This window comes from Bubalus kerabau, chromosome 1 (assembly GCF_029407905.1).
Source record: "Bubalus kerabau isolate K-KA32 ecotype Philippines breed swamp buffalo chromosome 1, PCC_UOA_SB_1v2, whole genome shotgun sequence".
In the NCBI taxonomy this organism is placed as follows: domain Eukaryota; kingdom Metazoa; phylum Chordata; class Mammalia; order Artiodactyla; family Bovidae; genus Bubalus; species Bubalus kerabau.
Window position 1 is genome coordinate 89560944 of NC_073624.1, and position 5719 is coordinate 89566662.

General features: G+C 38.5%; 1 pseudogene; it reads left to right on the top strand.

Moving 5' to 3' along the window:
- Positions 1-331: 331 nt before the first annotated feature.
- On the top strand, positions 332-623 carry LOC129641683 (60S ribosomal protein L37-like; annotated as a pseudogene).
- The last annotated feature ends 5096 nt before the right edge of the window (positions 624-5719 follow it).

Consider the following 5719-nt stretch of genomic DNA (forward strand, 5'->3'; position numbering starts at 1 on the left):
TATTTATAAATTGTTAGCGTTAATATTGGAGAAGGCAATGGCACCCCACTCCAGTACTCTTGCCTGGAAAATCCCATGCATGGAGGAGCCTGGTAGGCTGCAGTCCATGGGGTCGCTAAGAGTCAGACATGACTGAGCGACTTCACTTTCACGCATTGGAGAAGGAAATGGCAACCCACTCCAGTGTTCTTGCCTGGAGAATCCCAGGGACCGGGGAGCCTGGTGGCTGCCGTCCATGGAGTCGCACAGAGTCGGACACGACTGAAGCGACTTGGCAGCAGCAGCAGCAGCAGAGTTAATATTAAAAATATAGAAAGTTGGGCGGAGCAAGATGACAAAGGGAACCTCATCATTTGGAAAGCATCAGAATAAGCCACGCGCTGTGCTGCTGCTGTGGTTGTAAAGCCTACCACCTTCAGGAGTCAACCTGCGGCAGATGTGGCTGTCCTGCCAAACAAAAGAGAAAGTATAACTGGGGTGGTAAAGCTAAAAGGCGAAATACCACGGGGACTGGTCGAATGCGGCACCTAAAATCTGTATACGGCAGATTCAGGCATGGATTCCATTAAAGAACAACACTTAAACCCCAAAGGGCAGCTGTCGCGGTATCCGGTTCATCTTAAGGATTTCAATGATTAGTCAAGCAATAAATGTTCTGGCTTTAAAAAGCAAAGTAAAATAAAAATATAAAGTTACGAGGAGTATCATACTAAATTATTCTTTCTAAAGAAAAAATTCTCTCTAAAGAAAGTAACATTTTAAATTTTTTTTTAATATTAATTTTTTTTCTATAACACTGCATTGAAAAATATAATGGAAATACAGGAAAGTGCCGAAGATAAATACACAACAAATTGTGATGTAAACACTGATGAAAATACCATTAGGTCAAAAAATAGACAACAGTATTGCCAACATTCGGAAGATCCCTCTGTGCCCCTTCGAATTGCAACCACTTCTCTACCTCCTTTCCCAGAGGTAACCATTATCCTGGCTTGAATAATAGACTCCTTGCTTTGTTTTAGAGTTTCAGCCATCTAATATGCATGCCTAAAATTATGCTTGTCTTATTACTGATCTTAGAAAAACATTCAGCATTTCCCCATTAGGAAAGATGTTAGTTGTGTGTTTTTACAGATGCCCTTTATCACACTGAGGAAGTTTCCTTAATGTTGAACTCCCTAAAATGATTTCTTTATGTCAATTGATATGACCATAAGAGTTTTCATCTTTAGACTGTTAATATGGTGAATTATGTTGATAGATTTTGAACATTGAACCAGCTTTGCATTCCTGAGACAAAGCTGACTTGGTCATGGTGTATTATTCTTTTCATATTTTGCTAGATTTAATTTGCTAATATTTTTGAAAATTTGTTTATGAGTGATATTGGTCTGTGGGAGAAGGCAATGGCATTCCACTCCAGTACTCTTGCCTAGAAAATCCCATGGATGGAGGAGCCTGGTAGGCCGCAGTCCATGGGGTCACTGAGGGTCGGACACAACTGAAGGACTTCACTTTCACTTTTCACTTTCATGCATTGGAGAAGGAAATGGCAACCCACTCCAGTGTTCTTGCCTGGAGAATCCCAGGGACTGGGGAGCCTGGTGGGCTGCCGTCTATGGGGTCACACAGAGTCGGACATGACTGAAGCGACTTAGCTGCAGCAGCAGCTGGTCTGTAGGCATTTAGTTGTTGTTGTATTCAGAAAACTAAGATCATGGCATCTGGTCCCATCACTTCATGGCAAATAGATGAGGAAACAGTGGAAACAGTGTCAGACTTTATTTTCTTGGGCTCCAAAATCACTGCAGATGGTGACTGCAGCCATGATATTAAAAGATGCTTACTCCTTGGAAGGAAAGTTATGACCAACCTAGACAGCATATTCAAAAGCAGAGACATTACTTTGCCAACAAAGGTCTGTCTAGTCAAGGCTATGGTTTTTCCTATAGTCATGTATGGATGTGAGAGTTGGACTGTGAGGAAAGCTGAGCGCCAAAGAATTGATGCTTTTGAACTGTGGTGTTGGAGAACACTCTTGAGAGTCCCTTGGACTGCAAGGAGAGCCAAGCAGTCCATTCTGAAGGAGATCAGCCTTGGGATTTCTTTGGAAGGAATGATGCTAAAGCTGAAACTCCAGTACTGTGGCCACCTCATGCGAGGAGTTGCCTCATTGGAAAAGACTCTGATGCTGGGAGGGATTTGGGGCAGGAGGAGAAGGGGACGACAGAGGATGAGATGGCTGGATGGCGTCACCCACTTGATGGACATGAGTTTGAGTGAACTCCAGGAGTTGGTGATGGACAGGGAGGCCTGGTGTGCTGTGATTCATGGGGTCGCAAAGAGTAGGACACAACTGAGCAACTGAACTGACTGTACTGTCTTTGTCTGATTTTGGTGTCAGTATAATGCTAGCCTCATAAAATGACTCAAGAAATGTTTTGCCCTTTTTTACTTGTTAGAAAAGATTACATAGAATGGTTTTATTTCTTTAAATGTTTTGTAAAATTCTCCAGTGAAATTATCTAGGTCTAGAGACTTTTTGCAGAAGTTTTAAAACTATGCATTCAATTTCTTTAATAGTTATAAGATATCTGGTGACAACTGTGATAACCTTTTTTTATTCCTCCAATTGGTACATAATGTTTTCTCTCTTTCTTATGGGGGGTTTAATATTAATAGACATTTATTAATTTTATAGATCTTTCCAAAGAGTCAGCTCTTTGTTTCATTGATTTTCTCTATTGTTTTCCTGGTTTAAATTTTATTGATTTCTGCCTTTATCTTCATTATTTTCTCTCTTTAACTTGCTTTGTGTTCATTTTGCTTTTTTTTAGCTTCTTAAGGAGGAAGCTTAGATTATGGATATAAAATCTTTCTTTTCGATATAAGCATTTAATGTTATAGTTTCCCTCTAAGTAGGGTTTCCCTAATGGCTCAGCTGGTAAAGAATCTGCCTGCAATGAAGGAGACCCAGGTTCTATTCCAAGGTCAGGAAGATCCCCTGGAGAAGGAAATGGCAATCCACTCCAGTATTCTTGCCTAGAAAATCCCATGGTTAGAGGACTGGGGGGCTACAGTCCATGGGGTTGCAAAGAGTCAGGCACACCTGAGTGACTAGCACACACACACTCTGCTTTGTCTTCATCCCACAGTTTCTGTTATGTTGTATTTTATTTTTGTTCAGTTTTAAATCTTGACTAATCTTCCTGAAGACTTCCTTTTGACCTGTGGCTCATTTAGATGCATATCATTTAATTTCCAAGTATTCAGAGATTTTCCTTTTATTATTCTCCTATTTATTTCTAGCTTTATCATATTATTGTCAGAGAACACGCTTTTTATTTTATTTCCGTTTTTAAAAATTTCTTAAGGTTTCATCGCTCAGAACATAATCTACCTTGGTGAATGTTCAAAATGTACTTGAAAAGGATGCTGACATAGTAGATTGCATTGCTTGATTTTTAGTATTGAATCAGCTTCGCATTCCTGTGATGAACTCTCCTTGTTGGTGTTGTTCTGTCACTCAGTCATGTCAGACTCCTTGTGACCCCATGGACTGCAGCATACCAAGCTTGCGCGACCTTCTCTATCTCCCAGAGTTTGCTCAAACTCATGTCCATTGAGTCGATGATGCCATCCAAGTATATCGTCCTTGTCACCCCCTTCTCCTCCTGCCCTCAATCTTTCCCAGCATCAGGGTCTTTTCCAATGAGTCAGCTATACACATCAGGTGGCCAAAGTATTGGAACTTCAGCTTCAGGGTCAATACTTCTCATGAATATTCAGAATTGATTAGCTTTAAGATTGACTGATTTGATCTCTGTCCTCAAGAGACAGAGGACTCTCAAGAGTCTTCTCCAACACCGCAGTTCAAAAGCATCATTTCTTTGGCACTCAGCCTTCTTTACGGTCCGACTCTCACAACCGCATATGACTACTAGAAAAACCATAGCTTTTATTAGATGGACCTTTGTTGGCAAAGTAATGTCTCTGCTTTATAATACACTGTCTAGATTTGTCATAGCTTTTCTTCCAAGGAGCAAGCATCTTTGAATTTCATGGTTGCATGCATCGTCTGCAGTGATTTTGGAGCCCAAGAAAATAAAGTCTGTCACTGCTTCCATTTTTTCCGCTATCTGTTTGCCATGAAGTGATGGGACCAGATGCTATGATCTTAGTTTTTTGAATGTTGAGTTTTAAGCCAGTTTTTTCACTCTTCTGTTTCACCTTCATCAAGAAGCTCTTTAATACCTCTTTAGTTTCTGCCAAAAGGGTGGTGTCATCTGCACATCTGAGGTTATTGATATTTCTCCTGGCATTCTTGATTTCAGCTTGTGCTACATCCAGCCCAGAGTTTCGCATGATGCACTCTACATATAAGTTAAATAGGCAGGGTGACAATATATAGCCTTGACGTACTCATTTCTCAATTTTGAACCAGTCCCTTGTTTTTTGTCCGGTTCTAACTGTTGGAATTCTTCTTGGCCATGGTAGATTATTCTTTTCATGTGTTGCTATATTCCATTTGCTGTTCTTAATATTTCTGTCAGGTAATGTTTCTATTAACATCAATTAGATGCAATTAGTTGATAATGTTCAGTTCTTCTATATCCTTGGTAATTTTACTATAATAATTACATTGTTTATTAAGAAGTGTTTACATCTCTGACTGCAATTATGCATTTTTGTATTTATGCTTTCAATACTACAAGTTTTTGCTTCATGTATTTTGAAGTTCCATCTTAAGGTTCATTGACATCGAAGAGCATTATGTCTTCTTGGTGATGGATCCTTTTATCATTATGTAGTGTTCCTATTTACTCTTGGTAAATTTTTTGCTATGAGATTTCTTTGTTAGATATTAATAGAGCCACCTCAGCTCCATTTTGATTAATGGTATAATTTTTCCACCTTTTACTTTTTTTCTACTTATGCCATTGTATTTGAAGTGAGTCTCTTACAGATAGCATACAGTTTGACCATGGTTATTTATCTATTCTGACAATTTGTCTTTTAATTAATTTGTTTGGGACAGGAACCACCAACCTACAGCCCATCCATGGGCCTTATGCAGCTCACTGCATGTTTTGGTGTTTAACCAATAAGGTATACTTGGAACACAGCCAAAACACTTATTTATGCTTGGTTTATGACTGCTTTTGTGCTACAATGGGCAAATTGAACAGTTGCGACACCCTGGCCAGAAAAGCGAAAATATTTATTATCTGGCCTTTTACAGAAAAAGTTTGCCAACCTCTATAATTCAGATAAAGCCTTTATATTTAATGTAAATATTGATATGTTTGGGTTTAGGTATATCATGTTAATATTTATTTTCTGTTTACTTCCTCTTTTTTTGTTTGTTTCCCCTTTTCTGCTTTCTCTTGAGCTATTTGAATATCTTATAGTATTCCATTTTAACTTGTCTACTCTGATTTTTGTCTACATTTATTTGCATAGTTTTTAAGTATTGCTTTAGGGCATACTTAACATTTGACACATTTAGAAATAGTATTGTACCACTTTTCATGGAATGTAGAAATCCTACCATCTTTTAAGTCCCTTCATCTCCCCTGCTTTTATGTTGGCACTTTCTTACATATTATATCAACGTATATTCAAACTATTCAGATAATTTCATAATTTTTGCTTTCAAACTTCAAACACTTTTTAAATAACTCAGTCTATTGTATTTACTCAGACATTTATCACT